A 26,721-nucleotide genomic window follows, 5' to 3' on the forward strand; every position below is an offset into this window, starting at 1 on the left:
CTCCCCCTCCTCAACCCTCAGCCTTCAGGACTATTTCTAGAACTGGAGTTGATGTATGAAAGCAAAACAGAGTATTTGAAAAGTCAGGAATTCCTTCTCCTTGCCTCGGGCATTTCTTTCCTGTTAAGGAACCCCTCCCTGGTGAGACAGGCACATTGGGAAATGAAGGAAAGGTTCACTCAGTGACGTTAGGACACTGGCCACTAGGCAGGGGCAGGCAGATGGAGCCACCTGTACAGCTCCCACTGGAAGGACGTCACACCTTCCCCAGATTGGCATGTTTATGCAGCCTCAGGAGGGCCACTTCTGCACTAACTCAAGGCAGACGGCTGTGTGTGCAACGTTGTCCTCACACTTCCTGGCTGAGCGTGGCATCACCCATGCAACAGGGAGGTCCAGCTCCTGGGAAACCAGGGCTGCCCTAACTAAAAGCCGCCTGCGAGGGGTGGTCTTCAAGGTAGTTCGTAAGATGTCCAGAGCAGCAGTGGCTCCCAGAACCAGCTCCGCCCCAGTGGCAGGGTTCAGAAAGATACTCCCAAGGCTGAATCACACTGTGATGGCCAAAGCAGGGAAGGTGTCCCCAACAAGGGACCCCGCCTGCAGTGAGAAACATGACTGAGCCAGAGTGGACCCACACAGAGTGGCCCCAGGGCAGTCAGCTTAGGGCACAGTCTACTTTTCCAGCTGAAACTATAGGGCCTACACCTGAGCACTCACTGTCCTTGGGTGTCGATGAGGAGCACTCCTATCTAAAAGCAAACATGGCAGTAGCCCAGACAGTATGTGAACAGACCATGTGAACTAGCTGAAAGACTGCCGTGGAGATGGCACTGGGGACAGGCACCCAGGCAACCCACGGCCTGCTGTGGATCAGCCCATTTTCCTTAAGGTCGGAGGAAGATGCAGCTCACAACAAGACTTCAACAAGGTTCTGATGAAGCCCTGGATTCCACTCGGAGTGCTTCTATTTCAGGTCCCTCAGAACCTGAAGAAATGGACCCCCTTAAACATAGCCCTGGCTGCCTTGGAACTCACTATGTAGACCAACCAGGCTGGCCTCCAAATCACAGAGATCTACCTGCCTCTGCGCTGGGAGTAAAGTGTTTATACCACCATGCTGGGCAAGATTCAAACTTTTTAAATTGGCCAGGACCAGAGAGATGGTTCAGCAGGTTTAAGGCACTTGCTCCCAAGCCTGATGACCTGAGGTCAATTCCCAGAATCCACCATGATAGAAAGAATCAACTCCTGGGAGGCATTCTCTGACCGCCACACTTGCACCATGGCTACAATAACTAAATCCCTGCTATAAATAAACAAATGAAGTGGGCCAGTCTGCCGTCCACAGGCCTCGTCACTGTCTGCACAGATGTGACTTGCTAAGCTGAGTCCTGGTAGGACATTCCACCCGGGAACCTGCAGAGATTCCATGACGCTGTCATCTCATCCCTTAGTCCTCTGTCTCGGCCCCTTCCCTGTGTGTCTGGACTGCCCTTAGGGTGGCTCTCAGGGTAGGGAATTGCTGTGGGCGGCCAAAGCTTGGCTGACGCGTCCCTGCACGCCCATCTCTTCTGGAGTGCCAGCACACAGCCTCTTGTCTGGGTCTGGCTCTCCTCTTGGCTCTCTGGCCTGTGCCCCATGGTATAGCCAAAGTGACATGTTTCCACATTCATGGGTGATGGCCCTCCCCACGGCTGGTGCCTGCTCCATCCTGCAGGTGCACTCTCCACTGCAGGCATATGACGCTCTCCAGGGCCTCAGCCACGCAGAACGCTCCACTGTGAGCTCTCCAGCTCACCTCTTGGTGTTGTGCTTAGCTGTTACCCTGGGACTCTGGGGACATGGCTCCGCCTTTCTCTCTATTCAGGGCTAGATTGTAAGGACACTGGAAAGGATGGTGAAAGACCACCACGTGGCAAATGCTGGACATCACTCCTGCACCCAAACCTTGTCTGTGGAAGAAATAGGCCAAGACTCCAAAAGAACACACGGAAAAGCAAAAGCAGACAAAAAGGACCGCACCAAATTAAGAGGCTTTCGCAGAGCAAAGGGCACAGCAGTGGCATGAGGAGGTGGCCTGCCAATCAAACACCTGGTCAGGCTGTGATGGTTAATACCAACTGTCAGTGGGGCAGAATCCAGAACCACCAAAAGCCAAACCTCTAGCCATGTCCGGGGAGAGGTTGTACACATTTGTTAGGGCTGGGAAGTGGCTCAGTGAGTAAAGCGATTGCTTTATGAGGACCAGAGTTTAAGTCCCAGGAACCCACATGAGGCCAGATACGGTGGCTTGAGGCTGTAATCGAAGTGTCCCTTCTGGAACTCGCAAAGCTGTGTCAGTCAGCATGGAGTAACAGCAAAGAACATTACCCTGCCTCAAATTAGGTAGAGGGAGAAAACAGAGCTGAGGTTGCCTCCAACACAGACCTGCTCTCTCTTTCACTCCCTCTCACTGCCAGAGAAAGAAAGAGAGACAGAGACACAGAGGGAGGCAGGCAGAGGTGGGAGGAGGCAGATTAAAGAGATTAGTTTAGCCTCTGGGCATGCCTTTTAGGGATTATATAAATTAGGTTAATTAAGGCAGAAAGGCTGATCCTAAATGTGGGCGGGGTTGTCTCACAGGCTGGAGGCCCACACTAAGCTAACAGGAAACAGAGCTGAGGCGCATTCAAGTCTCTCTGCTCCTGACCTGGTGCACCCGCCCCACGACCTACACCACCTTGTCCCTGCCAAGGCCGGCTGTGTCTTCCAGCTGGAGCCCAAGTAAAGGCCTCTTATGTTCCCTTAGGTAGGCATTTCATCCTAGCAACAGGACAATTAACTAAGGCAGAGGCCAGTGTCCACAATCAGGCAACAGAACCTTCTCTAAAGACAACGTGCCAATGGCCAACAGAGACGGTGAGTAGTAGTCAGTGTCTCAGTGCAAATCAAAACCTACAGCAGCCACCATCAGGATGAGTGCTGGTGAGGGCGTGGAGAGAGGGGACCCTTGCACATCAGCACAGCCGTTATGATAAAATGGTATGGAAGTTAAGAAACAGAGACAGCTTATCTCCTAAGTGTCCATTGGTGGATGAACGGGCAGCGAAATTAGTGCATGCACACAATGGAATATTATCCAGCCATAAAAACCAACCAACCAGTCAATAAACAAATAAGTAAAGCAAGTCTTGACATCTTAATCCGTGGGGCTAGAAACAGAGAGCATTGCGTTAAGAAGTCATTCAGAGAAGACACCTCCCACATTCTTACTCAGAGGTGGATCTAAGAAGTCCATCTCAGACACATGTAGAACTGCTGGGGGCAGCGGCCATGAGGTTCAAGGCCTGGAGAAGTGGTGGGGCTGTGTGGCTCTGTGGCACCACAGTGACCGAAAGCACTGTTCTAGCCTCTGTCCCAGATGGCTGGTACTAGCCTCCCAACTCTCCATCCCAGAAGTATCTCCAGCACAGGACTCCCCGGGATGGCCCCAGCACCCCCCAGGGCTCAGAGGCACGTGAGCAGATGACATGTTTTAGCCTACTCAGATGCTCTCCTGATGTTCTACGTGTGAAGAAAGTGCCCTGACCGAACCGCAGCACAAGACCAGTGATGGCCTCTCTCTGCTCTAGGCTCTGAGCGCTGGGGAGACACACTGTCCAGGCAGCCCGGCGCCTCCGCCTGCTACCTGGCTATGCTTACTAGGTTATGGAGCCCCGGTCACCATTTCTCCAGCTTACCACGCTTGTTGCAAGTCAGAAGGCGAGTGAGTCTTGAGGACCTACTCAAGGAAGAAGCTGGCTGGTGCTCCCAGCCCCACCCACGCTTCCCTGATTCTTACCACGCCCATCCCTCCCACTCTGCCTCTGGACTGGCAGTTGTTAACCTGCAGTTCCAGGAAGGAACAGGAGTTGCTGCTGGTACTGGCTAGAGGGCCCTCTGGCCATCACCTGTGCATGAGGTGAGTGCTCTGTGTCCCACTCAGCCTGGCTGTGCAGGGACCCAGTCACTGGACAGACACCAAAAGGAAGTTCAGCTCCTCAACCTAGTCTCCCCTCCCCCTCTTCACATAAGCAAGCATGTGCAGAACCAGAGACCCACCGTGCCCAGCTTGTGCTGCAGACAGTGATGACAGAGAATCCAGGAGCAAGGCAGCTGGGCAACTCAGGGACCCAGCTGATAAAATGCCCTTCCAACAACATGGGGACACGTGGGGGAATGAAGTTACTATGTAGACCAAACAAAGAGTAAACAGGCCATGGAGTGAGCCCAGGAGTCTGGGGCCTGATCTCCAGGGTGCTGAACGGTCTCTCCAGGTGCCAGCTGGGCAGCTCATGGTCACGTGATCACCCCAAGCCATCCTTAAAGGCAAGCACAAAGGAGAGGAGAGACACCCTGGACTGTAATCTGTGAAGGATGCTGAGAGCGTGGACCCCCCTGGCCCCTGCACCCAGCACAGGTTGGCCAACTGTGTCCACAACCACGGCGCCTTTGTAAGCAGACACAGGGGCAGCAGGGAGACGGATGCAGACAGCCTCAAAGAGCTTGTGGAGGCCACCTCAAGGCAGTAAGGAAGAGACCTGGCAGGAAAGACAAGGGCTGGAAGAGGCGTGTCCCACGTCCATCTCCAACCTCCCTTCCTTCCCTGACTGTGGCATGGGAGCATCATGCCGTGTATGACTGACAGAAACTTGCCCCTCCTGGAACATCTGGCACCATGACTGGGCTACTGGCTGGAAACCTGCCCTAGAGGGGCATTCGGGAAGAAGTGGTTCCTTCAGACAAAACAGTTCTGACACTCATGATAGCCCATAGGAAGCAGCCTGCTTTGCTCCCTGAATTCCAGCCTCATCCACAGCAGCATTTCTGCCACCTCCAAGTTGTGTGCCTTGCCATCGGAGCACCACAACCTATGTAACAGAACAGATTCCTGTCCCAAGAGGTGCCCTCCTCAATCACTGCCGAAGGCTGTCCACTCTGTCCCTGTAGTATCTCAAAGGGAGTTTCCCTAACTCAAAACAACAAAGCCAGAGCTATGTGACATACACGTACTTAGGCTTGGCCTGTACTCTAAACACTACCAGTGGCTGTGGGTGAAAGGTGATGACCACACAGGTACCAGCTACCACCCTCTCCCCACACAGGGCCTCTGCACATTGAGGTCCCTGTGCTGAACACTCAAGTGCTCACCATCTGCAACTGACACCACCAGTCACCAGCCTGCCCCTGGGGACATGCTCATGGCGCCCCTGAGACTCACAGCCTGCACTGCCCACACGCCCTGGTAGAGTGAGGGCCACAGTTAGGAACCTACAGGCACTGTTCTTCCTGCTGGCACAAGGAGATGAGGTGATGATGGTGGAGAAGCTGGCCCAGGGAGGAGCAGCATGATGCACATGTCCACAGGGCAGGCATGTGTGTTCAGCTACCTCCAAGACCACTGCCTTGCCTAATACATGAGAAATCTGGTCCATCTTTCCTCCCCCCCCCCCCCATCTAATCCTCATAGTCAGGATTCTCTTGTCTAGATCCTTATGTGCTGGAATTACAGGTACCAGGTTGGAAAACCTTTATTTTTTTTTTCAACTGTCTAGAGAAAGGCTGGATAGAAAACATAGTAAGAAACTAAAGTAACTATATATAATTCAAGCCATCACTGTGCTACCTTGGCCGAGCCACACAGGGACAGGCATGAGAATGCTAGGCCAGGACTGCACCTGTCCTGCCTCTCACCTGCCTGTGCTCATCTTCAAAAACACCTCAGTACCTGTGCTGCCACCTTCTCAGCAGCAGGACAAAAGGCCTGACAGAGATGGGTCCACAGCCAGCCAGCACCCCTAGCTCAACCGGGATTCTCGGAGTAGGGTGGAGCCAAGAACATGATGGCCCACCTTGGCCAAGGAGAGACTATTTTAAAAATTTGTTTATGAAAGTGTGATTTCTAAAGAGACCATCTCCTCCCATGATAGGCCTTTCAAAGATGCCTTAGACAGAGCCAACAGGGTCCAGGCCAGGCCCTGTCAGACTGCTGGCCTCTGGGAAGCTGGTTGGTACAGAGTAAGATTTCTTAGGTTTCCAAATAAAAAGGTTCAAAGGCAAGGTGAGTGAGAGATTTTCACATAGGCCGGTTTTTTACATTTTTACATGCATTTCCTTCTAGGCTGTAAGAGGATGGGGGTTCCCTATCTCAGCATGCCCCAGTGCAAACCTAGACCCTACCTAGCATTACTCCACGCTGGACAGACTAATAGTTTACATGGTACCAGCCATCAGGGCCTAAAGGACACTGCCTGGGATGCCTAGTCCTCTGTACTATACCAGGGGACAAGAGAGCCTCCCACAAGTGCTCAGGGAACAGGAAAAGACACCCTGAAAATTCACACATGACAGTTCATGTGCAAGCAAAGCCTCCTGTGGCTCAGAGCACTGACATTCAATGCAGAGAAAGGATAATTATTCTATTAAGTAAGACCATTGTTGTACTCTTTAAGTCAGAGAATGGGACAGGAAGGCTGGAGCCTTCACCATGCCTGCTCTGCTCTGTGGTGCTCACCCTGAGGTCTTTACAGCTTTGCAGCTGTGGAACCGGCCCAAGGAGGACCAAGGAGGGGAGGGGCACCAGTGGCCTCTAGTTACAGCCCTGCTCCTTGTCACCAGGTGCACTCTGCACCTGTCCCAGCAGCTGTTTGGCCTCGGGTACCACTCTGGCAGAGGGCTCTTTGACCTTTAGTTCAAACCTCATGGCTCAGAACTCCAAAATACTGCTTGGAAAGGAAGCTGGTAAGAAAACTTGAAATCTAGTATTTCTGAAGTATGTGTGTGTGTGTGTGTGTGTGTGTGTGTGTGTGTGCGCGCGCGCGCGCGCATGTGTAATGAGAAGTGTGCGATATACATATAAACAATTTCCATTAAAGGCTGCCGAGGACCATCAAGATGGCTCAGCAGGGTTAAGGTGTTTGCCATATGGGCCCGGAGAGCTGAGTTCTATTTCTGGAACCCACATGGTGGGAAAGAACTGATTCCCCAAAGCTGTCCTCTGACCTCACATATACTCTGACACACTCATCCCCTTGCTCTCACTCACATACATACACCATACATACCATAATTTTTTAAAGAGGAAAAAAAAAAAGATCACAGAGCTGGGAGGAGGCATGAGGCAGCGAGGCATCCTGTTTAAGAATGGCACTCCCACTAAGAAAGCCACTGTGTGCAACAGGGTCCCCAAGGGGCCACCGCTCTGCTTGACATCTCTCTTCAGGAATGAAGCCTCATTATGGAGCCTTGAAACAAAGTGCTCCTGAAATAAACACGCAACCCTCTGGAAAACAGTGGCACTGAGCTTTAAAGATCCTGGTTTGGTGGGTTGAGAGCTGAGAACAGACAGACAGGACCACCACAGAAGGGAGCAGACTGCATAGGAAGGGTGACCTTGGCAGAGGCCACCCCCTCTGTCACCACCCCCTCCTGCCCGGTTAGACCAACAGTCTTAATGCGCTTGGTGCCTCCCTGAAGGTGCCGGGTCACCTACTTCCACAAAGTCACCTACTAAAAATACAGGGCTTACGGGAAGGGGGGTGGGGGAAAGGTGGCTCTGTCCCAGCAGAGCTACACTGGCCAGAGGCCACTGTTCACAGCGTCTCTTGCCCAGCGGGTGGGGTGGAAGGGTGAACAGATGGTTCGGGTTCTTCAAATTCAGGGCCAGTTGCTCTGTAGAGGAAAAGTTTGAGGCTGCCACACTTTGATGAAGACATAGAGATGAGAGCAACAGCTCCCTGCGTCCCCAAGCCAGCCTGGTCTCAGAGGAGCGGCAAAACAGACTGGCCCCTGGCTGTGGGCCCCTTGAGGTTCATCACATTCATATAGGTCCCCAAGTCTGAGACCACTGGCACCCCTCATTTTTCTGGGTAAGACAGTATGGAGGCAGGGGCACAACTCTCTCATCTACTCTCCTGCACGCGTTCCCCAGGGCAAGCTCATGGAACAGGAGTCCCACCAGCCTGGCTGGTGGCTGCCGGCCCTGCTGTTCCCACTTGGCAGAGGGAGGAAAGCTCCCTGTCCCCTCCCTGTCACAGCTATCTGAGGCAGAGGCAGCCACTGCCTGGAACAGCACCGGGTCCCGAGTCACAGGGGTTCTGATGTCCCCTGCTGGGTATCTAGAAAGGCCACTTGGCCATTCTGCCTGTTGCCTGCATCCCTGCTCTGTCCACAGCTAGCCTAGTCCCTCTGGCCTCCAAACAGCACCACAGCCATGTCCCTGCTCGCGCCATGTACTTGGTAGGACACAAATTTACCTATCTCCCCACAGACGCCCCGAGATGAACTGCATCCCAAGTAGATCAAATACAAGTAGGTGGAATCCTGAGAGCTACATGTTGATCAGAGATGTGCCAGGCCTGTCCCCAGTCCCAGAAGTAGCATGCATTGTCAGTCAGTATTAAGCACTGCCTCAGAGGCAGAGGCTCTGACAGCCCTTTACTTTCCCTACCCCAGTGGCCACAGCCACTTGCCAGCTTTCCCCCTAGCCTGGTTCTGCTTGCTGACAGAACTCAGCCTCGACAGCCCTTGCTCCAAGTATGTGTCCTTATCAGTGGCCAAACAGTCGCCACCACCCTGAGGACGCACATTGGTTCTGCTCCTGTTGTTTTGGGGGTGGGGAATCTTCTTCCATTGTTCTTGCCTGACAAGCAATACTAATGGGCCTTCTATGTTGTCTACATACTGTATATACTCCTAAGCTAACCTGTCCAGCCAGGAGGAAATACCAGCCTGGTTTACAGAGCAAGTTCCAGGACGGCCAAGGCTATGTTGAGAGGCCGTGTGTGTGTGTGTGTGTGTGTGTGTGTGTGTGTGTGTGTGTGTGTCTGTCTGTCTGTCTCTCTCTCTCTCTCTCTCTCTCTCTCTCTCTCTCTCTCTCTCTCTCTCGGTGCTAGATTACAGCTCAGTACTGCAGAAAGGCCCAGCCCAGCACAAGAGAGGGAGACTGCCTGCCTCACAGAGGTTAATGCAGAAGAAGGCAGTGAGGCTACCCCATCCACCTTTTGTACTGGCCATCGAGTGTGCATTCTAGAGTCTGCCAAGATGGCTGTGTAGCTTTAAGAACCCAGGAACGTTCTTTTCTTGCTGCTTTATACTATGGCTTCACTGGAGCCTCCCAGCACCCTGCGCTTTCAGGGGCTAGGGTGAAGCTATGTCTTCTGAACCCAAGCCAGGCCTTGTTACTCCTGCTCCTGGGGGCCAGGACATGTTTGTGCACACCCATTCCCACCATTCCCTCTGGCATGACAATCATCACTACCCGGTACCTGATTGTGAAACCGTCAGGTGGTGACTCTGAGTAAGACCCCCCTCCCCCACCCCATCCCATGGTTTAGCTTCCATGGTTCAAAACAGCAATGCAAAATTCCAGGTGTGAACAACATATGTTTTAAATTCTTTTTCTTATAGCATGCTGCACGTTTCTTAGTGATTGTGTTAGCTGCTGTTTGTCTCTTTGTGCACATAATCTTTAAATTCAAGTGCACTGTGGGTATGCTAGCACCACGCCCATAGGTTTGGCGGCACCTGCGGCTCGGGTGTCCATCGGGATGGATCCCTGAGGGTCAGGGAAGGCTGAACCTTGGAGAAAGGACCCTTTTTAACATTCCCCTCACACTAATCTGTGCCCTGCTGGATGGCTGACTGCCTGTGGCCCTGGTAGTAGAGCTAGCATCTAATTAAGACAAGGGATCTGCCCTCACACTCCACCTCTAAGACAAGCCTGCACTTGAGAGTGCGATGGTCAGATATAAGATGTTTCACCCACAGTTCTGACACCCTTTAGTACCCAGGGTCCCCTCCCAACTGCCAATGCAAGGACAGACAGAATCCAAGGGCTTCTCCACTCCTCAAAGCAAAAGTGGAACTCACCACCGCCCCGCCCCCCTCCACAGCATATCTCAGAGTTCTTTCTTAAAGACGTGGGTAGTTTTGCAGTATAAAAACATACCCTACTGAAGGCCCTACAGGTCACAGTGCTTTCCCACTCATGGGCCCTGTGCAGGCACCTGAGAATAAAGTGGATGCCAGGCCCAAGATCACAGCTCTGCTCAGGCCCAGTGAATGGACACCCCTCCCTCAACCCCACTGCAGCTGATGGTGGGGTTCAAAAGAAACACTGGCTCATCAAAAGACAGCAAGTGGCACCCCCCAGCTTCTGCAAGCATGAGGCTGGTTACCCAAATACTGGTTATCCAAGAGCTCTTTCACAAGCGTGAGAACAGAGCTGAGAGAGTGTCGTGCAAGCAGGCACCGGTCCATCAGGATGAACGATAGCAGCAGCACTCAGCACCCGCCCAAACCACACAGCGACACTGTGAGCCTACACTCGGCACTCGCCCGTGAGCAGGCTAAGAACGTGAGGAGGATATTAACCGAAAGGCATGGTTCATCCACCCAGTACACTCAACACGCTAGCTCAGCTGTGTGAGCATCAGAAAGATGCCAGGCACTGCTGTGTTCCTTCCCACCCTGTGCAGCCCAGGGCCAGTCAAACTCAGGGCTAGGTTTAGTCTTGCTGCCTTCCAAGGGCACAGCAGCTGTGCAAGGCTGGAAGCTACCTCATCGAGAGCCGGACTATGTCATCTCCTTTACTAGGTGACATCTGTCTGCACAGAAGAGATGAGGCACTCCTGCTACCATGGCAGCAGTGGCAGCAGCGGCGGCGGCAGCGGCAGCGGCAGGCGTCCCAAAGGATGCACTTGAAGGAGGCCAGCAGGCCATGAGAGACAAGTGTCAGTCACTCAAGTTTTGGAGGGACCTGCTTTGGAAGTTGGGCAAGGAAAAACCACAGGCCCAGAAACCAGAGTGGAGAAGGACCCTCATCTAAAGCCAGGGTGCAGGCGGGGGATCTGGAGAGGGCCACACATCAAAGGGTGGCCCTAAGACAGCAGGGTCTCAGAGATGCCTCCATGACTCCCCTTCAGTACCATGTATGTACACCAACCTCACCAAGGTGGGGCTGGAGCACAGTCACCCTTACCTGTACAGGCGGCAGGTGCCCAGCAGAGCTGGAGGTGGCTCCAAAGGTGTCAGGAGGCAGAATGGGCTGGCCTTTATTCCCACTGCTGCGAGGAGCAGGACCTGATCCCACCAGACTAGTTTTTGAACCAGAGGCAGAGCAGGGGTGTGGCCTGGAGTAAGGCCCAGCCTCCTCCCCACACCCATCAAGTATCCATGTGCCCTGCTCCAGTGCCAAAAATGGGCCTCACAAGAAAAAGGTCCTTATCTAAGTGCCCAGAATGAAGCCTGAGTCTGGCCAGGCCAGCCACCCAATCAGAAGCCTTGTTAACAGCTACGTGGTGCTCAGATGGAAGGTGGAGGTGTATGTGGCGGCAACTTTGGAAAGGGCCTGTCTTCACAATGCAGTGAAGGACAGAGGGCTCCTGCCCCCTCCTGAGACCATCTTCCTTGCTTCCTGACCATTAGCTGTGTCCAGGAAAGTGATGGCTCAGCAGCACTCAACAACAGCCAGGCCTCTTGGGACAGGACAAGCACTAAATGGGGGTTTAAGGTGAACAAGTCAACAGGAAAAGGCCAAGTGTGCCTGGGCCGCACATGAACCAGCAGTGAGAGGCAAGCAGGCCTAGGGACTGAGTCCCTGCGGCCCAGAGAACAGCTGCCCCTCCCCCTCCCTGCCATGAGGGGGGGGGCCATCTTGGAAGGGGATCCTGCAGCTCAAGGCACAGCCACTGGGCTGTGAGATAAAAAACCAGGTGCTTTTTAGTCTTAGTCTCTAATACTTCATGGTGCTTCACAATGCAGCTCCTTATAACATTTGGTTCATGGCCTGGAAGTTCCTAAGCAGCTAGCTCTCCCTGTCCTGCCCTGGCATGCTAATGAGGGCTAGTGTGAGCTGTCATCCGTCATCCACTGTGGCCTTGGGCTGCGGCTGGTGACCAGAGGGGCCCCGCCATGTGAGCAGAGGGCTGATGAAATACACTGTACCTGATAGAAGACAACGTGGGGAAGAACCCTTGGCACAGGGGACAACTTCCTGAACAGAGCACCAACAGCCCAGGCTCTAAGATCCATAATTAATAAATGGGACCTCATGATACTGACAAGCTTCTCTAAGGCAAAGGACACTGTCAACAGGACGACACAGCAGCCTACAGAGTGGGAACAGATTTTTACCGCCTCCACATCTGACAGAGGGATAATATCAAACATATATAAAGAACTCAAAAAACTAGACATCAACAAACCAAACCGTCCAATTAAAAAGTGGGGTAGAGAATTCTCAACAGAGAATCTCAAATGGCCAAGAAATACAAAGAAATGTTCAACATCCTTAGCCACCAGGGAAGTGCAAATAAAAAAAAAAATTTTTTTTTTTTTTTTTGGTTTTTCGAGACAAGGTTTCTCTGTGTAGCCTTGGCTGTCCTGGACTTGCTTTGTAGACCAGACTGGCCTCAAACTCACAGTGATCCACCTGCCTCTGCCTCCAGAGTGCTGGGATTAAAGGCGCGCGCCACTATGCCCAGCTGAAACTATTCTGAGATTCTATCTTACACCTGTCAGAATGACTAAGATCAACAACACAAGCAACAGCTCATGCTGGCGAGGATGTGGAGCAAGGGGAGTGCAAACTTGTCTAACGATGATGACCATTCAATCTGGCACATTCTCAGAAAATTGGGAATCTACAGCAAGGCCCAGCTGTACCATTCTTGGGCATATGACCAAAAGATGCTCCACCATGTCTCAAGGACATTTGCTCAGTTATGTTTATAGCAGCTTTATTCATAATAGCCAGAAACTGCAAACCATCTAGATGTTCCTCAGGTGAAGAATGGATAAAGAAAATGTGGTACTTTTATGCAAGGGAGTATCACTCAGCTGTTAAAAGAAAATGACATCATGAAACTTGAAGGCAAATGGATGAAACTAGAAAAAATCCAAATGAGATAATTCAGACACAGAAAGACAGACATGGGTTGCATTCAGTTATAAGTGACTATTAGCTGTTAACAAAGGATGGCCACGCTATAATCCACAGAGCCAGAGAGGCTAAGTAATATGGAGGGCTCAGGGGGACCAAGTGGAGGACGGATGCATGGATCACCCTGGGAAGGAGAAATGGAATAGATTTGGCAGGTGGCCTGGGGCAGGGGGTGGGAAGAGGAGGAAGCAGGTGAGGAGTGGGGGAAGAGAGCACAGGGAGACACAACTGGAACTGGGGGGCTCTTAGGGGAGATGTGGAAACCTAGTGCAGTGGAAACTCCCTGGAATCTACGAAGGTGACCCTAAAGAGGACTCCTAGGAATATGGAGTCTGAACCACTCACTTTCTGTAACCAGGCAAGGTTTCCAGTGATGGGACTGGGACACCAAGCCAGCAGCAAAACTTTCAACCTGCATTCTGCCCTGCCTGTAAGATGCGCTGGGGCGCAGAGCTCTAATTTGAGGCCCACACCACAAGAGGGAGCCCATGCCCAACACTGCCTGGATGACCGGGAAGTAGAGGTGGGATAGCCCAGAGACCTAGGGGAGAACCAAATGCGACTGTCAAAAATAAAAAATAAAAATAAAAATCGATGAACCGATTCCTCATAGACGGGTGCCTAGAACAGGTATCATCAAAGAGGCTGCCTCTGGCAGCTGAAGGGAGCAGACGCACACACCCATCAGCCAAACGTTAGGCAAGCAGAGAGCCTAGGTTGGAGGTCTCCATCCAGTTCCTCCCCTGGTAGCTCAGGGAACCCCTCAGAAGAGGGGGAGGGGAATTGTGGGAGCCAGAGGAGCTTGGCCATCAGGGCCAGCAGCACTCCGAGGTGACAGCTCATCCAGGTTTAGCTATGAGGAGGTCTAATGGATTTGTGGCACTTCTTCTGTGTGAACACTGGACAGCAGTCTAACCAAATTCAAACCAGCTTCCCCGTTAAACAGTAATGCCGCAGTCAATTTACGATATCCCATATACGTTTTAGGATTAAGTCACCCGAGCTGACACTTCTGCTCTGCCTTCTGCCAGGGGCATCTGTGCTCCCGTCAGCAAGTTCCTAAGAGGAACTGCAGGAGGTGCCAGGAACAAGAGAGGCCCTTTGGAAAGGTCTGCCTCAGCCAGGAGCAGATAAGACAGCCTACAGATTAGCCCCAGACTTATGCAACAAGCCAAAATGCCATCAAGGCTGCTTTGTCCCGGACATCGAAGGTGAACTAGAGAAAATCAATCAATGTGAGTAATGGCAGTAAAAGAAAAAGGGAGAGAAATAACAGGGTAGTCTTATGAAATATTAGGAAAAGCAGATCTGAAGTCCAACCTGCATGAGTATTGAAGGCCACCTGTCACAGAGACTTCTTTCTGGAACCATCCATGGCCATTATGCTAAGGAAGGACAAGAGGGGGAACTGCTAAGACTGCACTTGCCTGCCACCTCAGCACGCAGGAGGCTGAGGCAGGGGGAATCACTGCAGCTCACCTTAAACAGAGATCAGAGGAGGAGACTGTGAAGAGGAGAATTTCAGCACCGGTGGGTGACAGGCTGTCTCAGGAAGTCTCAGACGTTCTTAAGGCCACAAGAGGCCTCGGTGCGGAGTGCTGCGCTCTCTGTGCACACAACCTGTCTCCTCCGGTTCACACAGTCCCCAAGCCTCTCCCGGGGTCTACACAGCAGCTGACATTCCTCATAGGAAGACAGTGAAGGGCAGAAATGCAGTGTGGCCTCACATGCTAGCTTCTGCCTTTCTGCAGCCACTCGCCGGCCTCATAGCCTGTGCTGGAGGCCACACACTTCTCCACGTCCCTTGTTCTTGCTCACTCGCCTCCTGATTCCGGTCCACACTGAGTGATCAGGGGAAAGGAAAGGCCCACACCAGTGAGGATGACCAGGACACACCGATGGGAGAATGTCACCTCCTATGGCTTTACCTAGAGCCCCACTCCATCCAAAGCCGACCCAGCCTAGCGAGGTGTGCTGGCGCTGTGAGGCCCGGGTTCAGGTGGAAGCTCATCATATTCCATGATTGGGCAGAGCCCAGCAGATGGCAGCCATGAGACAAGACCCAGGACACTCAATCAGAGCGGCCACGAGGCCCAGCACAGCAGATGGAGGCCAAAGGGGGCTGCAGGAGGAGGTGCTGCTGGGCACCATCCGCACAAGCTGTAGTGCCAGAGGGTGCACACATGTGCAGCCCTTTACCTGTGTTCTACGCACGGGGGGCACAGTGCAGATAACAGAGTCCTCAGAGGGAAGGAGTCTGAGGCCAGATCAGGCTCCTCCTGCAGCCACTTGTCACCCGAGAAACTTACAAACAGCACCAGCTGGAGGGACAGATGCAGGGAGCCAGCCAGCTCTACACAACAGGGAAGGCAAAGTCCACTTCCACGGAGACAGCCTGCTGGGGCAGCCTGCAGGGTTGTATGGGCCAACCCTATCAAGTTATCTGGGCAGGTGGCCTCTGGCCCTCATGGGGAAATGAGCATGTCAGCTCCACGCTGCTCGCTAAACCTCAGGCACTACAGCTCAACAGCCCACTCCAGTTAACTGCCCAAAGCCATCAGAGGCACAGGTGTGGGTGAGAGTGCGCCCAAATAAACAGTACACCCTGGGGCAGTGGTGAAGCAAGAAGGCCTTTTGGGGTTTGGTTTTTTGGGGGGTTTGAGGGACAGAGTTTCTTTGTGTCCCTGGCTGTCCTGGAACTCACTCTGTAGACCAGGTTGACCTCAAACTCAAGAGATACACCTACCTCTGCCTTCCAAGTGCTGGGATTAAAGGTGTGCGCTGCTGCTGCCACCACCACCCGGCAAGAAGAGCCTTTTTTTTTTTTTTAAGGAGGCAGATTTATGCAAGCTGAAAGTTAGAAAGCTTCAATGGCTGCTACACAGAACTACGTTTAGGTAACTGTTTGGTTGGCTTTTAGTTTGCTTGTTTGAAACAAGGTACAGCCTAGCCTGAGCCCTGGCTGTTCTCAAACGTGACCTGTAACAAGAGCTTCATCTCCTGGCTGTCCTGCCTCCATAGCCTGACTGCTGTAAGCACAGGCAGAGTCAGTGTGCCTGGTTTAGTCAGTGGTGAGTTCAGGCCCAGGGTCTTATACATGCTTTGTAAGCATTCTGCAAACACAGCCTGTCTGTATGGGCTTAGATTTTTATGAGTTCTGAAGATTAATTACAAAGCCCTCTGGGTTTGTGGATCTTCCCAGAAGACCGAAATTCTAGATGGAGTAAGGAACATAGCTTTATTTATTATATTTGGTTCTGGTTCAATTTTTACAAGCATATGCTAGTTCTATAATTAAAATTGTAAGTGTTGAGAACAAAGTTAACTTGCTTACACATCAGGCTTCCTACCCTTTGTGTCTGCATGGCGACAGTCTACCCACCCACCCAGAGCAGATAAGACTCATCTCTTCTTTCAAGAAAAGTGCTTCCCTTTGCAGGCTGTCTGCCATTACTAGACAGCCTGGCAGGGTGATGTCTGCGCCCTTTGCTCTCCCCTCATACAGCCCCTGTGTGTGTGTGTGGGGGGGGATATGTATTAGTCTTCACCTCCCCTCCTCTGCTTCTGGAGGGAACCCTGTGCCCCCAGCACCCACCCAGCAGCTGCTCACTTCCTACAACCTCAGACCTTTGTCTGAGACCTTTTTTTTTTTTTTTTACCAAGGCAACACACCTGGGCTGCAGCATTTAAATGACCTAAGTGAGCCTTGTCCCCCAACCGCCCCACTGGAAAGCTCCACTCCTCTGAAGATTCCTGCCCCTTCCCAACCCAGCTGGAAATAACTTGTTAGGCCTTGCTGGGAAGTAGTGCCGCCTGGTATAGACTCAGATGGGCTCCGCTCAGGACAGGCCACACTTCCTGGAGTCCTCTGTGTCCCTAAGGGATCACATCCCCACCCCCTCCAGTCGCCCACCCCCTCCCAACTGCTGATCCAGCTGGCATCAGATCCTTTTTGGCCAATTGCTTTGTGCTGTTAGGTAAGTTCTCCCACACACCCTGGAGAGTCTCACTGAACTCTGTAGTACTTCCTCCCACCCCGAGGCTCTCTGAACGTTGGGTCTTCCAGCACCACACACGGGGCTGTGTCCCTAGAACAGGCACCTTTTCAGATGCTTGCTAGTTACCTGAACAGTTATTATTTTTTAATATTTATTTGTTATTTATTTTGGGGTATTGGATGCCATATCCTGCATGTGGAGATCAAAGGACAACCATGTGGTTTCCTGTGGTCACACGGTTGTCAGGCTTATCAGAAAGGAGTCCTTTGATTCACTGAACCATCTTACTGGCCCTTGAACAGCTTTCAAAAGATGCCCGTTGGGGGCTGGAGAGATTGCTCAGTAGTTTAGAGCACTGGCCACTCTTCCAGAGGACACATAGGGCGTAGGTTCAATTCTCAGCACCCACATGGCAGCTCACAACTGTCTGTACCTGCAGTTCCGGGGGCTCTGGCACCCTCACACAGACCTGTGTACAGCAAAACACCAATGTACATCAAGTAAACATAAGTTGTATTTTTTTAAAAAAAGAGATACTAGTTGTTGTAGGAAGCAAATTTGTTGCTATAAATTTCAAAATTAGTGATGGACAGTGGGGGCAGACAGGCGCAAGGCCATCTGTGAGCTCTTCCTGTCCTGCTTCTTACTGAGAGTCAAGTGTCAATGCACCATGGGCAGTGAGCTGACCCCCAGATACTACACTATAGATCCAACTGGGCGTCACTCCTAGCTTTCCTGGGTCCAGCACTGTTGCCAAACTGAGGCATTTCTCCTAACTCATTTCCCAGCCCTCAGATGTGGCAACACCAGACTCCTTGTCCCCATGGTGAGGTACACCCAGTGCCAGTGCCCCTCACAGCTGAGTTTCTACAGAGCTCTGCCACGCAGACTCAGAAGAGTCACAGCTCCTGCACTGGCCCATGTGGGAAGCCTGCAGCCACGTACGGCCATAGTGGTGCTTGATTTTAGAATACCTATGTCTTTGGTGAGGAGTACTGCATAATACATACAACGTAGCTCTGCATAAGCAGTGTTCACTTTGCAGAAACAGCAAGAGAGAGAGAGAGGGAGAGGCATGTGTGTGTGTGTGTGTGTGTGTGTGTGTGTGTGTGTGTGTGTGTGCACGCGCACGTGCGTGCTGGAGAAGGTCTGCCCAGAGCTCCAGTCAGTCAGAGCTGCTGTGGTCACCATTCAATTTGGGGGCAAAGGAGAGGCTAAGTATTATTTTCAGGGAATCACAACTATAAACAGAAAAGGCACGAGACTAGAACCAGCTGCAAGAATCCTAATTACATTCCGGATGGGGAGGGAGAGAGGGAGGACTTAAGTGAGGGTCTCACTCGGCATCCCACACAGGCCAGGAACACATGACACCCTGCCATAGCCTCCCAAGTCTATGGGATAACGGGCACATATTATCACAAAGACCCAGCTCCTTCTTAGTCAAAACGTGTTTGTTGCTGTCATAAATAAAACAGTGAGTTCAGCATACTCTTGGCTACAATTTTGGCCCAGAAAGTTAAACTACCTGCCCACTGCCTGCCAAGAACCAGGACACTGACCTAACCATGAGCCTGTAGTCCAAACCCAGGGATCCACTGTGCAGACAGCGCCCACTCTGTAGATGGTCTTCTGGGTCATGGAGGAAAGGCAGGAAGCTACCCGATCCACAGTTGACCACCAAAGATGAGCCTGTGGCTCAAGCTCCTTCATTAAAAGGCCCTGGTGATGACATGACACTCCAAAGGAAGAGGACACAGGAGCAGGGAGAAATGTCCCACCCTGGTCACAGAGAGAGCTGGGCTCTGTTTTCAGGCCTGGTGACCCAGAACCCACTGCCCGACTGACCCAGCTAATGAATCCAGTTTTCCACCAATGCCAGCCCTTGTGGCCTCTGGAAGGAGAGGCACTTGCCCTGTTTCTGTCAGGAAGTAACTCTGACCCCAGTGCCACATGCTCTCAGATCCTGCCTAGGTGGCTATCAGCTGGCCTCAGGGAGACCAGTGTGCTTCTGGGGCCATTCTGCTGAGGGGATGCTATGAGAGAGCTGTGTCCAGGCAGCTGGCTCAGCCCAGTGTCCTAGCTTACCAGCCCATCCCCAGCTCTAGACAACACCCCACCCCACCACCACAGAGAGCATTAAAATACAAACCCTTTAAGAAAATCAGAGGGCCTATCAAGGTCTGGCCATGCCCAGGGTTCAGGTGGTCCTAGCAGTCCTATCTAAGTTGAGCAGGGACTCCGGGGTCAAAGATCAGGGACCTTTCACTAACTGGAGCTGCCCCTGTCACAGGGGGGCCCACAGCCCGGCTGTGCACAGAATACACAGAGAGACATGCTTGAAGCCCACTGTGCTCTTTTCACTTACCAAGGCACAGGGTAGCAGGGCCAGGTGATGGCTGTCCTCAAGGGAGTCCGACCTGCAGGGCCTGGAAGAGGAAGACGTGGTCATGAATGTGGCATGCAGGGCTTAGGAGAAGCAGGAAAACTGAGAGCGAGGCAGGAACCTCCCGAGGGACTCAAGCAATTACAGGGTCATCCCCCTGGAGTGCACAGCAGGAGGCTAGCCAATGACTCACCAATGAACAGACCCAGACAGGCACCAGCTACCCGCCAGGACACTGCAGGAAACCTGCGGGGCCCCTAAGCAGCGGAGGTGGGCTGCATCTGCCCTGAACAGCAGGAAAGCCTCTCTCTGCCCCAAAGGCTGTCCTACATGGAGCCACTGCCCACTCTCTCCATAGCTTGTGTTGCTCTGGCTCCTGTCAGGCCTGCCACACCACATTCCTGCCTTGGAGGATCGGCAGCCCAAAGCCTCCATTTTAAACCGTGGCAAAATCCACCCAACACAAGACTGACCATCTTGACCATGTTTGGGACATGCTAAGCACATGCGCATGGCAGCCATGTCCACCCACAGAGCAGTCCCATCTTCCTAAAGGGATACTAGCATCCCGGCCCCCGGCACCCATGCTGCCCTCTCTCTCTGAAAACTGGAAACGTTAGCAACTTCCTATAAGTGGAATATATAGCATCTGTCTTTTTGTGACAGTATCTTTCACCTACAGTGCATTGTCACTCATTGCAACCACATTCACTTTTAAGGCCACACACCACTCTGCTGAGTGGGTGCTGCAGAGTGAATGTCTGTCCCCACCCACCATGACAGTGCAGTCAGCAGTGCTTTGGACAGTGACTGGGTCTTGAGTCTTAGTATCCTCATGAGAAGAGAGCAGGCCTCAAACTCACAATCCTCCTGCCTCAGCCTCCCTGGGGCTGGGATCAGAGGTGTGTGCCACCCCGCTATTCTAAGCTGCATCTACATTGTCTTTGGTCCATGTACTCCTGAGGAAAGTCCGGTCCACTAGCAGCTCTGCCCCTCTGTAGTGACAGGAGCCCACCAGTGCGTCCCCATGCTGCTGACCGGCCTCAGCAGCTCATGGTAAGAAGCCTAGTGGATTTCTTTAGAGTGGGGTTTGGTGAATTTCCTGGATTTCAATTTTTGCCAAATTTGGACAAATCAAGGCCTTACTTTTTCCTGCCACATGAGACCTTCTTGTAGAAATCAACTTCACATTTTTTCCCACTCACTTCAGTCCCGTTGATGTTCTGTTCTTTGCCTTGTTTACTTTTACAAGGCATCATGTCTTTGATTACACTGATCCCTCTGTACTTCTAACTGATCAAATCAATCCCAGCCAGCCAGTATGTTTTACTCTAAAATATGTGTGTGTGTGTGTGTGTGTGTGTGTGTGTGTGTGTGTGTGTATGCATGCATGTGCGTGTGCCAGAGAGATGGTTGAGTGGTTAAAAGCACTGGTTGCTCTTCCAGAAGACACCAGTTCAATTCCAAGCATCCACATGGCAGCCGACAGTCATATATGTTAAGCCCGGTTCTCAGGGATCCAACACCCTCTTTTAGCCTCTGCAGGCACTAGATACATGGTGTATGAACATGTATGCAGGCAGAACATTCACACACACACACACACACACACACACACACACACACACACACACACTGTATTATATATAATACAGTTGAGGGTAGTGTGCCTTTAACACAATCAGCACCAGGGAGACAGAGGATCTCTATGAGTTCCAGACCAGTCTGGTCTACAGAGTGAGTTCCAGGCCAGCCAAGGCTACATAGTGACACCCTGTCTCAAAAACAAACAGAAGAAATTAAAGAACAATGCCATCTGGCTGGAGAGATGGCTCAGAGGTTAAAGAGCACTGTCTGTTTTTCCAAAGGTCCTGAGTTCAATTCCCAGCAACCACATGGTGGCTCACAACCATCTATAATGTGATCTGGTGCCCTCTTCTGGCCTGCAAAGGTATATGCAGGCAGAACACTGTATACATAATAAATACATAAATCTTAAAAAAAAAAAAAAAAAAAAGAACAATGCCATCCACCTCCTTTGAACCAAGGTCTCTCACTAGCTTGGAAAGTCACTGGTCAGGCCAGCCTGGCTGCCAATGTGTCCCCCAGAACTTCCATTATAGCAGCTGTGCCCAGTAGTTTTATGTGGGTTCTAGGCTCTCAGATAGAAATCCAGGCACACAAAGTTCAATCCCCAGCTCCAGAAAACAAAATAAAAATAAAATAAGAAGTGCATAAGCCGGGCGTGGTGGCGCACGCCTTTAATCCCAGCACTTGGGAGGCAGAGGCAGGCGGATCGCTGTGAGTTCAAGGCCAGCCTGGTCTACAAAGTGAGTCCAGGACAGCCAAGGCTACACAGAGAGTCTCTGTCTCGAAAAACCAAAAAATAAAAAAAAATAAAAAAAATAAAGTGCATAAAAGGGAAAAATGGGTAGACTGAACACATGATGCCCTGTGGCCTCAGCCCTTGGGAGGCAGCAGCACGAAACGAAGGTCACGAGCGTGGGAGCCATCCAGAGTGGCAGAGCAAGAGCTGGTCTCCTGACATGGTGCTAATGACAAAAGTGATGAAATAATAAACACAAGAAAGGATTAGCTACACCGCGACATGGTAGGAGCGGGAACTGATCATGGAGAGGGGTACAGGCCCCTGGATAGTTCCCCAAAATGAAGTCTGGTCATTTTTGCCTTTATAAGTAAGGCTTCCAGCACTGCAGAGGACAGAGTACAAACTACAAACAGGAAAAAAATGAGAGATGGAGGGAGAGCGAGCACCACCACCAGACAATCTCTCTGCCGTGTGCGTCCATGCACAGAAGAGTCACTGAGTGACTCATCAAGGAGCATGGCTAAGCTGGGTCTCCATGGCAACGCTGGACTATCTAACATTAATCAATAAATCAAAGGGAAACAGCCCAATTGGTTAAGGTGGTAACATCCGTTTACAAGCATGGTTTGATCACTGGGGAAACTGAGGCAGGAGGACTGGAATAACCTACAAACTGGTGCTGGATGAAGAGCAAGCAATGGGCATTCTTAATGTCTCTGCAGTTCACAGAGCTGAATCAGTTCATCATGGCCACCCCAGTCTCAGCCTCCTACCCGCCCGTGTGTGTGTGTGTGTGTGTGTGTGTGTGTGTGTGTGTGTGTGTATGTAAATGTGCCATCTACCTGCCTTAACACAGAGTCTCTCACTGGCCTGGAGCTCGTTGATTAACTTAGATGGGCTGGCAGTGAGCCCAGGGACCCTCCTGCCTCTCTTCCCTCATCCCTGCCAGTGCTGGGATGCCAGTCACAGGCATGCACCCCCATACTTGTTTTTCTAAGTGGGTGCTGGCGATAAAATCAGGTCATAACGTCTGCAAGGCTGAGTCATCCTGGCAGCCCCCTTCTTTTATAGTCTTCTGAGACACAGTCTCAGGTAGCCAGGCTAACCTCCAACTTGCTATGTAGCCAAGGCTGGCCTTGCCCTCATCATCTTCCTGAGTCAACCTTCCAAATCCTGGGATTACAGGTGTGAGCCAATGTACCTGGCTCTCCAGCTTTCTTAACGGAAACTGTAGAGTTGAAGCTATAGTAGCAAACACCTGAGTGTCAGTATCTAGTTTAAATTTAGCATTTTGCCAAATGTCATGTGTGTGCACACACCTGTGCTCTTGCCTTACAGGACTCCTTTTAGACCTGGTGCTACTTGACGCCCATGTACCCGGCTTGGCTCTCCTGGAAGCACGTGCAGGACGAATGCGCCTTCCCCTCATACCATCAAGCAGCCAATCCACATCCAGTCTGCTCCAAATGCCGCAGAAACACTTCTAGGCCTGGCTTTTGCGTGCCCCTAGCGAGGCTCAATTCTGACAACCTGGCTGTTTTGCCAGGCCCCTTCTGTCTGGAGCCGAGATTGGCAGCTGTACAGGGAACACAGTAAGACCCTCCAGCTCCCAGATAGCACAGTCGGCTGCAAGTCTTCCAGAGCAGTAAAGCAGCAAACAAGGTGGCTGTGCCAGCAAAACTCACTCTCAGCATTTTTAGGGAAAGATAACACACAATCTGTGATGACGGAGGACAAGGAGAGCTGAGAAGAAACACATCACAAATTATCCAGATATCCCCCTCTCAAGGACAAACCACAGCACTCTCAATCCCTCTGTGACAAGCACAAGCCCTCCCAGCCTAGCATCTGGACCACCCAGAGCCACTGGGAAAAGACGCTGAGCCAGGAAAGGGTCCCCAAGCAGTGATCCAGGTAAGTGGGGCCCCAGCAGGCCAGGAGCTAGTGGCCACAGCTTGTTGCAATTAGAAGGACATGCTCCGCTGAGCAGAAAGTGAGGTTTAGCGTGCTGATAGAGTCGGTCACAGAAGCTTTGTCACTGACAAGTATTACCCAGTCCCTCACCGATAGATCTCTCCAGGGCATGGGAAAAGTGGGGTGAGGGGTGTGCATTAGGGGAGCCAGCCAGAGGAACCAAGGGAAAGTACCAGGAGCCAGGGATGGGCACGTGACTTGGCTCCAGCTCTGTGGTTGTATAGAGCTGCCAAGCACAGCTGAGTTGAAAACAGGGACAGGCCCATGCCTGCTGGCATAGATCCTGCCATGGGGTCTAGCTGCTAAAGTTACAAAGGGCACCTGCTTTTCATCAGGACAGGTGCTAGGACCCCATACCCAGGACTCAGCCACAGGAAGCCTGGTGGAGGATCTCAGGGCTGCGGAAGAAGGCATATGAACCTGGGTCTGGCTGAACCGCATATTGCGTGCCTCTGAGGGACTGGACCATGTCTGCCCTTGAGAGGTCAGAGTACAGCTCAGAGGTGGGTGTTACAGCTAGGAGGAAACAAGGAGCCCGCCACTGATGTCACAGCCACACAGTCCAGACTCACTTCCTGCCATCTCATGTATCTGTGCTATGAAGCTCACATAAAGAAGAGACATCCCAGCTCAGGGCCTCACACAGAAGGGAGATGCAGCACCTTCTCAAGCTGCCGGCAGACACGGACGGGGTGACAGCTGCCTGGCATGCATTTGGATCTGAGTGCCAGGAACCCAGGCATTGCATGAGGACTTTGCTAGTCAGCCACCTTAGGATCCCAAGAGCAGAGTTGGCAGGCAGAACTGGGCAGCTGCTTCCTGTAATCCATCCAGATGTGCACACCACCAAAGTTACCTAGGGATCATGTTCAACAGCTGCCTCCCTATTTATCAGGGATGCTCATGGAGGGGACATCTGTTGTCAGAGTGAAGGGGCACACTGCTGCCTCTTGAGTGGGCCTCACCAGACACCAGTTCTTAGAGCTCAGAACCTCATTCCCAGATGGATAGAGATGTCAAATATCTGGCTTCCCAGGCACTGGGTCTCCAGAAATGCTACTGCCCAACACCCAGCTGGCAGGAAGATGAATTCTGCCCTGACCACCTTGCCAGGGACGGCAACTACCCTCCCCTCTGCCTTCTCTGGGCAGCTTGAGCTGGATGGAACCTTTCTGTCCCCAGCATGGACGTGCCCGAGCATTCCCACATGGAGGTGGGTTCCATTTTTAAATCTTAGGTGCAGCCTGTCATATCCATCTCCACACATATGAGGGACAGCATAAAAGAACCTATCAGAACGATGGTCACCAAATGCCTGTTTCCACCGCCCAGCTACACACTCTTTTTGGTAGATGTAATTGGCGGGACCCAGCACAACTGACAGAATCACTCCTAATAAACTTGTCTTATGTGAATGCAATTATATGCTCCCCAGTTATGTTCCACGAGGCACCAGCTGTGGATGTGACCTATCTCCACGCATCCAATGAACTGGGAAATTCTCTTCTCAGGCCATTAGACCCTTCCCTGATGAGAAGGCCTGGATGCTGAGCTTAGCACTGGACTAGTGTCTAAGGCCCTGCCTCACAACCATCCCAGGGGTACAGGAGCACAGCCCTCCCACACCATCCTGGCTCAGCAAGTGAGGACAGGAGAGGGCCAAGGACAGATGCACAGAGAGCCTCACCTGAGCGCTTGGTCAGACAGCCACAGACTTGCAAGCAGCGATAACACCCCGACAGGCACCAGGATGCTACTCTCAGACTCGCTGAGCCATGCGTGACACAGCAACAAGGAAAAGGAATGGTGCTCCACTGCTGTGCCATAGCAAACACCCAAGGAGGCAAAGGGCAGTGCTAGGGCGGCAGAGCTAATGTCCACACGCCAAGTCCCTGCAGTGGGGTGAGTGCCCAGCATGGGTGTCACATGCCCTGCTGCTATGAGGAGAGAAACAGGAGACCACCATTCTCTTTAGCTGCCTGTGGAGGAAGCAGAAAGGGATGAGGCAAGAGGAGGAAGGTTCTGGGGCTCCCTGGAAATTATGGCCAGTTTTGGGCATCTCCTACAGACTCAATCCCAAGTTGCTGCTTTGTCCCTCCTCAATGTGCCAGTCACTGGCCAAGGTCACTGCTTCCGAAGGTTGCCATGTTAGGTAGCCAAGTGAAGAGTCACACAGCATATAGTACATGCACATGACGCCCTGTGTGCATGTGCACGCCATTTTCATACACATGATGAGCCATGCATTGAGGCTACAGTCAGAAGGGAGGTAGTATCCTAGGGCACATTACCCATGGTCCAGCTTCAAGTCAGGGTTCATGCCAACATGGCCTCAAGAGGAGGTCAGAGACGAACACCCCACACAGTCAATCAGTCACCTGCCACCCATTCACACTGCAGAGGTGAGCAAACAGGGCACCCACACACAATGCTATTGAGGTATTTCACAGTGAGTAAGAGATAGCTTAGGCTGCTGGCTTTTGGAACTAGAAAATGAATGAAAATGAAAAACCACAGCACTGTGCTTGTGAAGACCCAGGCACAGGGCCTAATGCAGCCTTCATGGTCTAATGTGACAACTAGTTCAGTGAGAGCATGAACATCGGTAAGAGAGCTGCAGAGAAGTGCACAGCTGTGAAGGCGCAGCTGTGAAGGCGCAGCTGTGAAGGCGCAGCTGTGATGGTGCAGCTGTGAAGGCGCAGCTGTGAAGGTGCAGCTGTGATGGCGCAGCTGTGAAGGCGCAGCTGTGAAGGCGCAGCTGTGAAGGCGCAGCTGTGATGGTGCAGCTGTGAAGGTGCAGCTGTGAAGGCACCCCTGTGAAGGTGCAGCTGTGATAGCACAGCTGTGATGGTGCAGCTGTGATGGTGCAGCTGTGAAGGCATGCTTGATGTGTGTGCGCATGCTAACGCAGATGGAGGAGACAAAGGAGGTCCATCGGGGAGACATTCAGTGGAAGGCAGGTATGTCACTAGTAAGACAAGGGAAACAGTAGAACCTAGGGAAGTCTGAAGGAAAAGGGAGGGTCAAGGCACAGAGGAAAAGGAGGTGACGTCTCAGGAGCTGCCATGGAGAA

At 52.0% G+C, this 26,721-nt stretch overlaps 1 protein-coding gene across 6 annotated transcripts in view; it reads right to left on the reverse strand.

Moving 5' to 3' along the window:
- The window catches only part of AGPAT3 (1-acylglycerol-3-phosphate O-acyltransferase 3), an 80,914-nt gene that overhangs the window by 38,548 nt on the left and 15,645 nt on the right, over nt 1–26,721 (reverse strand). For 2 of the 6 annotated variants that reach the window (XM_084752485.1, XM_084752483.1), the window contains 2 exons: nt 19,328–19,388; nt 18,522–18,681 (listed from right to left, as the gene is read on the reverse strand). The exons of 1 other annotated variant lie outside the window; for it this stretch is intronic. The gene's annotated coding sequence lies outside the window, so the exon portion shown is untranslated. Of the gene's footprint in view, nt 1–10,999; nt 11,122–18,521; nt 18,682–19,327; nt 19,389–26,721 lie in introns of those variants that run through there. 3 more of the 6 variants (XM_084752482.1, XM_084752481.1, XM_084752486.1) reach the window with 2 other exon arrangements.

This window comes from Acomys minous (assembly GCF_964271855.1).
Source record: "Acomys minous genome assembly, chromosome: 13".
NCBI lineage: Eukaryota > Metazoa > Chordata > Mammalia > Rodentia > Muridae > Acomys > Acomys minous.